Raw genomic sequence first — 10,476 nt, 5'->3', positions numbered from 1 at the left:
CTCGGCTTCAAACTCATGTCTCCCAAAAGCCTTTTTTCTCTAAGTCTTGCAGTTATTTGCAATAAATCCTGAAGCAGAAGCAATGTTCAAAATGAAACGACTTATTCCCACAAAATAGTAATAGCTAACATTTATGATATTCTTGCTTTGCCATGCGTATGTAGGCGCTCATTATATCTCACAACCTAGTCTATTAATGGCCACTTTTTACAGATGAGGGGTCAGAGGCAAAGAGTAAGGTTAAGTAACTTAACCAACTAGTTAGTGAAAGGCTTGGTAGTAGGTCATTATCCCATACGAAATGGGTGTAATTCCTGCCAAAACCTTAGCCGCAGAAGTAGGATGCCTCTGTGCCCTGGGACTTCAACAATGAAGAAAAGTCTCTCCTCTGCTCACCTTGCCTTTGCTCTAGGTAGTATAAACAGTGCTATTAACTTTATTACTAAGAGTATCATGGCAGTGGCCTCAATCTTGCTTTTCTTGTTCTTAGACTGATAAAGAGTTAAGAACAATCAGTCAGTTCAACAATACAAGGCACATGTTTTCACGTGTGGATAACTTCGTGGAGAACGAATAGCTTGGGAAGAATAGGTGAAAATTGGAAGGGAGGGAGATTTATGCCGAATTTGGGTAATAAGCCTTAAAACTCCGATTTCTACTTAAATGTTTTGTTTGAACACCAGACTTGAAAATTTTGCCTTTATTAAGGATTGATGATGATTGTAAATGTGATCCAAAGTAGTATTTATTTATTAATTATTTAACACCTATATAGCATTTATGTGAGCAAGCGCTATTCTAAGCACTTATAAATGTTTGCTTTTTAAATCATTCATAATGGATTGGCAATAATATTATTAACCCCTGCTTTACAGATGAGGAAAGAAAGGCACATAGAAACCAAGTAACTTGTTTATGGACACATAGCTGGCAAGTGGGGGAACTGGGATGCTAACTAATGAAGTCTGGCTTCAGAGTGTAAGCTCTTAACCTATTTGCTAATTGGATATTTTTTTGAAAAAAGAAACCCACTAAAAATGTACCACCCAGATAATTTCTTATAAAAATTGGATTCCAGTTTCGTATTAAGGACTGTTTTAGGTAGGAGGCACTTTGCGGTAATTCCTGTTTTTCAGTTCTGAAAATAAGGAGAAAAACACTCATTAAAAAATATTTAAACTTATTTAGGATCCTTATTTTCTCAGTTTCAATGTTGCCTAAGCAGAACTTTATATTTTCCTTCATTGCCTATTTCTGGATGATTTTGGGTATTACCCTGTTATAGCACCATAGACTGTCTTGAGTGACATTAATTTTGGGGATTTTTATTCCCCCCAAAAGCATGGTGTTTATGTAACCAAAAGAAGAGCATCAAAAAATCTCCAACTGGCCCACTGGTGGACTGTGCCAAGTCAACAGTTGAGAATTTGTGATCCCTTATTTTTTTCTCAATTAGTCTATCTAGGAGGTTTCATATTTTATTTTATTTTATTTATTTTATATTATTTTATTTTATTTATTTTATTTATATTTTATTTCATATTTTATTTTCTTTAAAGATTTTATTTTTAAGTAATCCATGTACCCAATGTGAGGCTCGAATTTATAACCTTGAGATCAAGAGTCTCATGCTCCACCTACTGAGCCAGCCAGGTACCCCTAGGAGGTTTTTAACTTTATTAATTATTCCAAGAACCAACTCTTACCCTTATTTATTTTCTTTACTAATTTTTAAAATTTCATTAGCTTCTGCTATTATTATTATATATTCCTACTGTATTTAATATGTATATTTATTATTTAATTTTTAATTCTTTCCTTCTATACTGACTTTAATTTACTGTTCTTCTAATTTCTAAGGTGGAGACATAGATCATTGATTTTAAACCTTTATTCCTTCTAACCCAAGCATTTAAAACTAATTTGCCTTCAAATACTGTTTTAGCTGCATACAACAAATTTTGATGTGTTGTTTTTTTATCATTTAGTTAAAAATATTTTAAAACTTTCCTAGTGATTTCTTCTTTGACCATGGGCTATTTAGGAGTATGTTGATTGATTTCCACATATTTGGAGATTTTCCAGATATCCTTCTATTATTGATTTCTGATTTAATTCTGTTTTGAAAACAAAATATATTCTTTATACTTACAATCCTCTGAAATTTATTGAGATTTGGCTTCTGGCCCAGCATATCGCCTATCTTGATGAATGTTCCAAGTAAAATTTAAAAGAATATAAATTCTGCAGTTGTTGGGTATAGTATAAATGTCAATTAGGTTAAATTGGTTGCTCAAAATCTAGTTTATTACTGATTTTTGCATTTGCTATATCAATTACTGAGAATAAAGTGTTAAAATCACATGCAATTGTGAGTTTGTCTATAAATTTAGTGATGCCAGTTTTTGTTTCCTGAATTTTTGAAGATTTGTCATTAGGTGCACATACAAGTAGGATTGTTATGTCTTCTTTTTTTTTTTCTTAAAGATTTATTTATTTATTTATTTGAGAGAGAGAATGAGATAGAGAGAGAGAGCATGAGAGGGGAGAGGGTCAGAGGGAGAAGCAGACTCCCTGGTGAGCAGGGAGCCCGATGCGGAACTCGATCCCGGGACTCCAGGATCATGACCTGAGCCGAAGGCAGTGGCTTAACCAACTGAGCCACCCAGGCGCCCGGATTGTTATGTCTTCTTAATGAATTGACACTTCAATCATTATTAAATGTTCTTGTTTATTTCTAGTAATACTTTTTTATCTGAATTTACTTTGATACTAATATAGCTAAGCCAACTGTTTTAGTACTTGAGTTTTCATGTTCTACATTTTTCTATCCCTTTACCTCTATATTTAAAACATTTCTTGTAAATGGGGCTCCTGGGTGGCTCCATTGGTTTAGCAGTGGACTGGGTTTCAGCTCAGGTCATGATCTTGTCGTGGGGATATTAAGCCCCAAGTTGGGCTCTGCACTCAGCACAGAGTCTGCTTCAGATTCTTTCTCCCTTTCCCTCCAGCTCACGCACTCTCTCTAATAAATAAATAAAATCTTTTTTATTTTTTATTTTTTTATTTTTTTAATACAATCTTTTTTATTTTTTTATTTTTATTTTTATTTTTTTAAATTTTTTTAATTGTTATGTTAATCACCATATATTACATCATTAGTTTTTGATGCAGTGTTCCATGATTCATTGTTTGTTCATAACACCCAGTGCACCATGCAAATCGTGCCCTCCTCAATACCCATCACCAGGCTAACCCATCCCCCCACCCCCCTACCCTCTAGAACCCTCAGTTTGTTTTTCAGAGTCCATCATCTCTCATGGTTCGTCTCCCCCTCTGACATACTCCCCTTTTCTTCCTCTCCTGTTATCTTCTTCTTTTCCTTTTTTCTTAAAATATGTTGCGTTATTTGTTTCAGAAGTACAGATCTGTGATTCAACAGTCTTGCACAATTCACAGCGCTCACCGTTGCACATACCCTCCCCAATGTCTATCACCCAGCCATCCCATCCCTCCCACCCCCAACCACTCCAGTAACACTCAGTTTGTTTCCTGAGATTAAGAATTCCTCATATCAGTGAGGTCATGTGATACATGTCTTTCTCTGATTGACTTATTTCACTCAGCATAACACCCTCCAGTTCCATCCACGTCGTTGCAAATGGCAAGATCTCATTCCTTTTGATGGCTGCATAATATTCCATTGTGTATATATACCACATCTTCTTTATCCATTCATCTGTCGATGGGCATCTTGGCTCTTTCCACAGTTTGGCTATTGTGGACATTGCTGCTATAAACATTGGGGTACATGTACCCCTTCGGGTCCCTACATTTGTATCTTTGTGGTAAATACCCAGTAGTGCAATTGCTGGATCGAACGGTAGCTCTAATTTCAACTGCTTGAGGAACCTCCATACTGTTTTCCAGAGGGGTTGCACCAGCTTGCATTCCCACCAACAGTGTAGGAGGGTTCCCCTTTCTCCACATCCCCGCCAACATCTGTCGTTCCCTGACTTGTTAATTTTAGCCATTCTGACGGGTGTGAGGTGGTATCTCATTGAGGTTTTGATTTGGATTTCCTTGATGCCGAGTGATGTTGAGCACTTTTTCATGTGCCTGTTGGCCATTTGGATGTCTTCTTTGGAGAAATGTCTGTTCATGTCTTCTGCCCATTTCTTGATTGGATTATTTGTTCTTTGGGTGTTGAGTTTGATAAGTTCTTTATAGATTTTGGATACTAGCCCTTTATCTGATATGTCGTTTGCAAATATTTTCTCCCATTCTGTCGGTTGTCTTTTGGTTTTGTGGACTGTTTCTTTTGCTGTGCAAAAGCTTTTTATCTTGATGAAATCCCAATAGTTCATTTTTGCCCTGGCTTCCCGTGCCTTTGGCGATGTTTCTAGGAAGAAGTTGCTGCGGCTAAGGTCGAAAAGGTTGCTACCTGTGTTCTCCTTTAGGATTTGGATGGACTCCTGTCTCACGTTTAGGTCTTTCAACCATTTGGAGTCTATTCTTGTGTGTGGTGTAAGGAAATGGTCCAGTTTCATTCTTCTGCATGTGGCTGTCCAATTTTCCCAACACCATTTGTTGAAGAGACTGTCTTTTTGCCATTGGACATTCTTTCCTGCTTTGTCAAAAATAAGTTGACCATAGAGTTGAGGGTCCATTTCTGGGCTCTCGATTCTGTTCCATTGATCTATGCGTCTGTTTTTGTGCCAGTACCATACTGTCTTGATGATGACAGCTTTGTAATAGAGCTGGAAGTCCGGAATTGTGATGCCGCCAGCTTTGCTTTTCTTTTTCAGTATTCCTCTGGCTATTCGGGGTCTCTTCTGGTTCCATACAAATTTTAGGATTATTTGTTCCATTTCTTTGAAAAAAGTGGATGGTATTTTGATGGGGATTGCATTGAATGTGTAGATTGCTCTAGGTAGCATTGACATCTTCACAATGTTGATTCTCCCAATCCATGAGCATGGAACGTTTTTCCATTTCTTTGTGTCTTCTTCAATTTCTTTCATGAGTATTTTATAGTTTTCTGAGTACAGATCCTTTGCCTCTTTGGTTAGATTTATTCCTAGGTATCTAATGGTTTTGGGTGCAATTGTAAATGGGATCGACTCCTTGATTTGTCTCTCTTCTGTCTTGTTGTTGGTGTATAGGAATGCCACTGATTTCTGTGCATTGATTTTATATCCTGCTACTTTACTGAATTCCTGTATGAGTTCTAGCAGTTTTGGGGTGGAGTCTTTTGGGTTTTCCACGTACAGTATCATATCATCTGCAAAGAGTGAGAGTTTGACTTCCTCTTTGCCGATTTGGATGCCTTTGATTTCTTTTTGTTGTCTGATTGCTGTGGCTAGGACTTCTAATACTATGTTGAATAGCAGTGGTGAGAGTGGACATCCCTGCCGCGTTCCTGACCTTAGGGGAAAGGCTCTCAGCCTTTCCCCATTGAGAATGATACTCGCTGTAGGTTTTTCATAGATGGCTTTGATGATATTGAGGTATGTACCCTCTATCCCTATACTCTGAAGAGTTTTGATCAAGAAAGGATGTTGTACTTTGTCAAATGCTTTTTCTGCATCTATTGAGAGGATCATATGATTCTTGTTCTTTCTTTTGTTAATGTATTGTATCACGTTGATTGATTTGCGGATGTTGAACCAGCCTTGCAGCCCAGGAATAAATCCCACTTGGTCATGGTGAATAATCCTTTTAATGTACTGTTGGATCCTATTGGCTAGTATTTTGGTGAGAATTTTTGCATCCATGTTCATCAAGGATATTGGTCTGTAATTCTCTTTTTTGATGGGGTCTTTGTCTGGTTTTGGGATCAAGGTAATGCTGGCCTCATAAAATGAGTTTGGAAGTTTCCCTTCCATTTCTATTTTTTGGAACAGTTTCAGGAGAATAGGTATTAATTCTTCTTGAAATGTCTGATAGAATTCCCCCGGGAAGCCATCTGGCCCTGGGCTTTTGTTTCTTGGGAGATTTTTGATGACTGTTTCAATTTCCTTAGTGGTTATAGGTCTGTTCAGGTTTTCTATTTCTTCCTGGTTCAATTTTGGTAGTTGATACATCTCTAGGAATGCACCCATTTCTTCCAGGTTCTCTAATTTGCTGGCATAGAGTTGCTCATAATTAATACAATCTTTTTTAAAAAGCCATTTCTTGTAAATGACCTAAAGATGCATCTTTTTTTATTTTATTCCACCTAAGACTTGAGAAGACCCCTTTGCAGATTTCTGGAGCTCTTTCTCTGCACAGCTTCCTCCTCACTGCAACCCTGTTCTGCAATTCAAGCCACTTTGGTCTCCAAGATCATATTTCAGACTCCTCAACTAAGCCAGACCATTGGGCTCTGCCTTATTTCCCTGTTCTTATGTCACAGTTCAGAAATTGCTTTTGGGCAGGGTTCAACTCTTTTTCTCCCCTTCTCTCAAGTATCACACTCCTGCGCTGTTGTCTAGTATTTTGAAGACAGTTGTTTCATATCTTTTGTCCAGTTTGGAATCAAGCTACATCATCATGAGCAAAAGCTAAGTCCATAGTGTAGGTGACTTATAGGAGCCAAATGCAATGTTGGAACATGATATGTAAAATTTATGATTTATTTCTGAATTTAAGTATCATTTTATGAGTTGTATTGATAAACAGTACAAAGATTGCCCACATAGAAACTAACAAAATGTTGTAAACTCGATGATGACTCAAGAAGAATGATCAAATTTGAGTGCATTACTTACCTCGACTCTTAGCTTGTCAGGGATCGTAACTGGGACTAATGTCTGTTCCTGTCACTTGCACTTGCTATCCCGTAGCTACCATGCATGAATGTATCTCCATCCATGTTGGCCAGGCTGGTTTCCAGATTGGCAATGCCTGTTGGGAACTCTATTGCCTGGAATACTTCCAGCCTAATGGCCAGATGCCAAGTGATAAGACCACTGGAGGAGGAGATGACTCCTTTAACACTTTGTTCAGTGAGATGGGTCCTGGCAAGCACACCTTCAACACCTTCAGTGTTTGTAGACCTGGAACCCACAGTCATTGATGAAGTTCACACTGGCACTGACTGCCACCTCTTCCACCCTGAGCAGCTCATCCCAGGCAAGGAATATGCTGCTGATAACTATGTCTGAGGGCACTACACCATTGGCAAGGAGATCACTGACATTGTCTTGGACCAAATTCAGAAATTGGCTGACCAGGGCATGGGTCTTCAAGGCTTCTTGGTTTTATACAGTTTTGGAGGGGGAACTCGTTCCGGGTTCACCTCCCTGCTGATAGAACATCTCTCTGTTAATTATGGCAAGAAGTCCAAGCTGGAGCTCTCCATTTACCCAGCTCCCCCAGATTTTCACAGCTGTAGTTGAGCCCTACAACTCCATCGTTACTACCCATACCACCCTGCAACACTCTGATTGTGCCTTCATGGTAGACAATGAGGCCATCTACGACATCTGTCATAGAAAGCTTGATGTTGAATGCCCACCCTACACTAACCTTAACCACCTTATTAGCCAGATATTTCTTTCATCACGGCTTCCCTCAGATTTGATGGAGCCCCGCATGTTGATCTGACAGCATTCTACACCAAACTGGTGCCCTTTCCCCGCATCCACTTCCCTCTGGCCACATATACTCTCGCCATCTCTGCTGAGGAAGCCTACCATGAACAGCTGACTGTAGCAGAGACCACCAACGCAAGCTTTGAGCCAGCCAACCGGATGGGGAAATGTGACCCTCTCTGTAGTAAATACATGGCTTGCTGCCTGTTGTACCATGGCGATGTGGTTCCCAAAGATGTCAATGCTGCCACTGCCACCATCAAGACCAAGCGCAGCATCCAGTTTGTGGACTGCTGCCCCACGGGCTTCAGAGTGGGCATTAATCACCAGCCTCCCACTGTGGTACCTGGTGGAGACGTGGCCAAAGTACAGCGAGCTCTGAGCGTGCTGAGTAACACCACACCATTGCTGAGGCCTGGGCTCACCTGGACCACAAGTTTGACCTGAGGTATGCCAAGCGTGCCTTTGTTCACTGGTATGTGGGGGAAGGCATGGGGGAAGGAGAGTTCTCTGAGGCCCGTGAGGACATGGCTGCCCTTGAGAAGGATTATAAGGAGGTTGGTGTGGATTCTGTTGAAAGAGAAGGTGAAGAAGTAGGAGAAGAAGACTAATTACTCTTCCTTTCAGCCCTGCAACATGTCACACTCAGAATTTTAGCTTCCACATTAGCCAACAGGCATTAAAACTTTCTAGTTAGATTGCTTCACTTTTAACTGTGATCACGTCTTACTTTTCCATGTGTACCTGTAAGATTTTTCCATCATGTCTTAAAGCAAAGGCTTTAAGAAAGAAAGAAAAAAAAAGTATTATCAAACCTGGCCCTACTATCAACAGAACACAGATAATGTAAAATTTTGACTATTATAAGGCATTTAGTAATTTTTCTGAAAAGGCAGAAAAATAAATTGTATGTAATATATAACAATTTACCATTTATGTATATCTTTATTTTATTACTTATATGAACATCCCTGGCCCATCAGTAGACCCACCCAGACATGTACAATAATTAAATCCAGTTGTCTTTGACATTTTGCCAAGTTTCAATCACATTAAAACAATCTGTTCTACAGATTTGATTTTTTTGTTGTTGTTACAAAGGTATGTTTTTCGAGGTGAAGACAAAACACATTTTATTTAATACTTCATTAGCTTGATTTTAAATATTTAGGCATGTGGTATATAGGCGTCTATTTGTTCCCTTGCCTCAGTCCTGCTAATGTTAGGGGTGGGCCTGTGGGAGAAGTGGCACAGTGACCAAATTTAAAAAAAATTTAGTTATCATACAGAAGATTTGAAAGCTGAATCCAAAGCCAGTTTTGGGAAGGGCAATAAGCAACCATATTTTCACTGTAGATTCTGCAAAAATCCTAGCATATTGAAGGTACAAATTTACAAAATTTGAAATTTCATCTTTACCTAAAAGACTTAAAATCCTCTGGTACAACCACACACTTCTCCATGACAGATTCATTCCTACTCTGAATCCTTTTGAGCCTTTCTATATCTAATTACGTTGTTTACCTAGAAATTCGATACTCTAACAGCAAATTACTAATAGTGGGCCTCAGGAACTATTTCTCAGTAAAATAATAATAATCTTAATAGTTATATAACAAGGCCCTGATTTGTGCCAGACACTGTGGGAAGAGTTTTAATGTAGATTATCTCTAATTACCATAACCTGATACAAAGAAGCCCTCCCATTATACTGATGAAAAAAGCAGAGGCTTAGAGAAGTTAAATAATTTGCCCAAGACCAAGGATGCAAGTCTACATTAGTCTGACTCCGAAGTCTATTATTTCCAATATTCTAAGCAACTATTATCAGATGCTAAAATTCTATTACTCAACTTCTCCTTATATATAAGAGGATTAATCAAAATTCTATAAGTTTTTGAGGCCAGTTAAATTCCGACATAATAATAAACATTTTGTTTATTTTAAATTGCATAATAATTTATGAGGGGGTCTTGTAATTTCGGTTACTATAGAATGACAGTAGACAGTAAAGATACAGTAATGAACAACACAGACACAGGCCCTGGCTCCATGGAGTTTACATTTCTTACAGAGAAGACAAACATTAAACAGTTAATTACATGACATTTAATTATTATGGTTATAAATGTTGAGGAGACATCACTGACCACTCTGCCTAAAAGTCTTGGTGGGTTGGAAGATAGACTATCAAATATTTAATAATTTAGGGTCAAGAGCCAGAATCCCTGGAATCACATGATTTTTGAAATGAAAATACAGGAGTCAATGTCATGCAAATGAGCATTTATAGTTAGAGGCAGTTTAAATAGGATTATAAAGATTAGAGGGCGCTGACAAAGCAAGACCCGGAACCAGACTAAAAGTAGCCTACTAAACAGATAATCCAATGTGGCTATGTTCTTTCCATCAGTCAAGGTTACTGCAGGTCCCCGGAAAAGAAATCCATTGATAGATGGACTAGGTCAAGCTGATCACATTTTGGGGAGGAAAACAAAACAAAACAAAATAAAACACACTCTTACCCTTTTAAGCTTCAGTAAATCAGAAAAATGTCCTAGTAGGTTTTATGTGTGAAAACAACATTCCTACTTACCTTCAATTTCAGCAGAGATAATTTTCCCCTGGCAGTCTTCTAGTCTAGCTCCTTTTTCTCCCCAAATCTTAGGGTTCCTTGTAAGTGCTTCCTCAGCTCTTGATCACCTTGTATTGTAAACATCTCTTCTTTGGCCTGTCTCCCTCCTGGTTACTGTCTCTAAGGAAAAGGCTTGTGTGTGCTCCCAGACCTTCAAACAGTGCCTAGCACAGTGTGGTGCTTAGGAATTCCAAGTTGAATGAACAAATAAACACGTGAACGAATTCTCTGCCTTTATGAAGGATTAGTATTTCACATTGTTAA

General features: G+C 38.5%; 1 pseudogene; it reads left to right on the top strand.

Annotated features, from left to right (window-relative positions):
• Positions 1 to 6,832: 6,832 nt before the first annotated feature.
• On the top strand, positions 6,833 to 8,226 carry LOC112835474 (tubulin alpha-1B chain pseudogene; annotated as a pseudogene).
• The last annotated feature ends 2,250 nt before the right edge of the window (positions 8,227 to 10,476 follow it).

The sequence above is a fragment of the Callorhinus ursinus genome, unplaced genomic scaffold (assembly GCF_003265705.2).
Source record: "Callorhinus ursinus isolate GAN/ISIS: 27379988/994484 unplaced genomic scaffold, GSC_fseal_2.0 scaffold4, whole genome shotgun sequence".
NCBI classification, from domain to species: domain Eukaryota; kingdom Metazoa; phylum Chordata; class Mammalia; order Carnivora; family Otariidae; genus Callorhinus; species Callorhinus ursinus.
The sequence above is the reverse complement of the archived record's forward strand: the minus strand, read 5'-3'. Positions and strand labels throughout refer to the sequence as shown.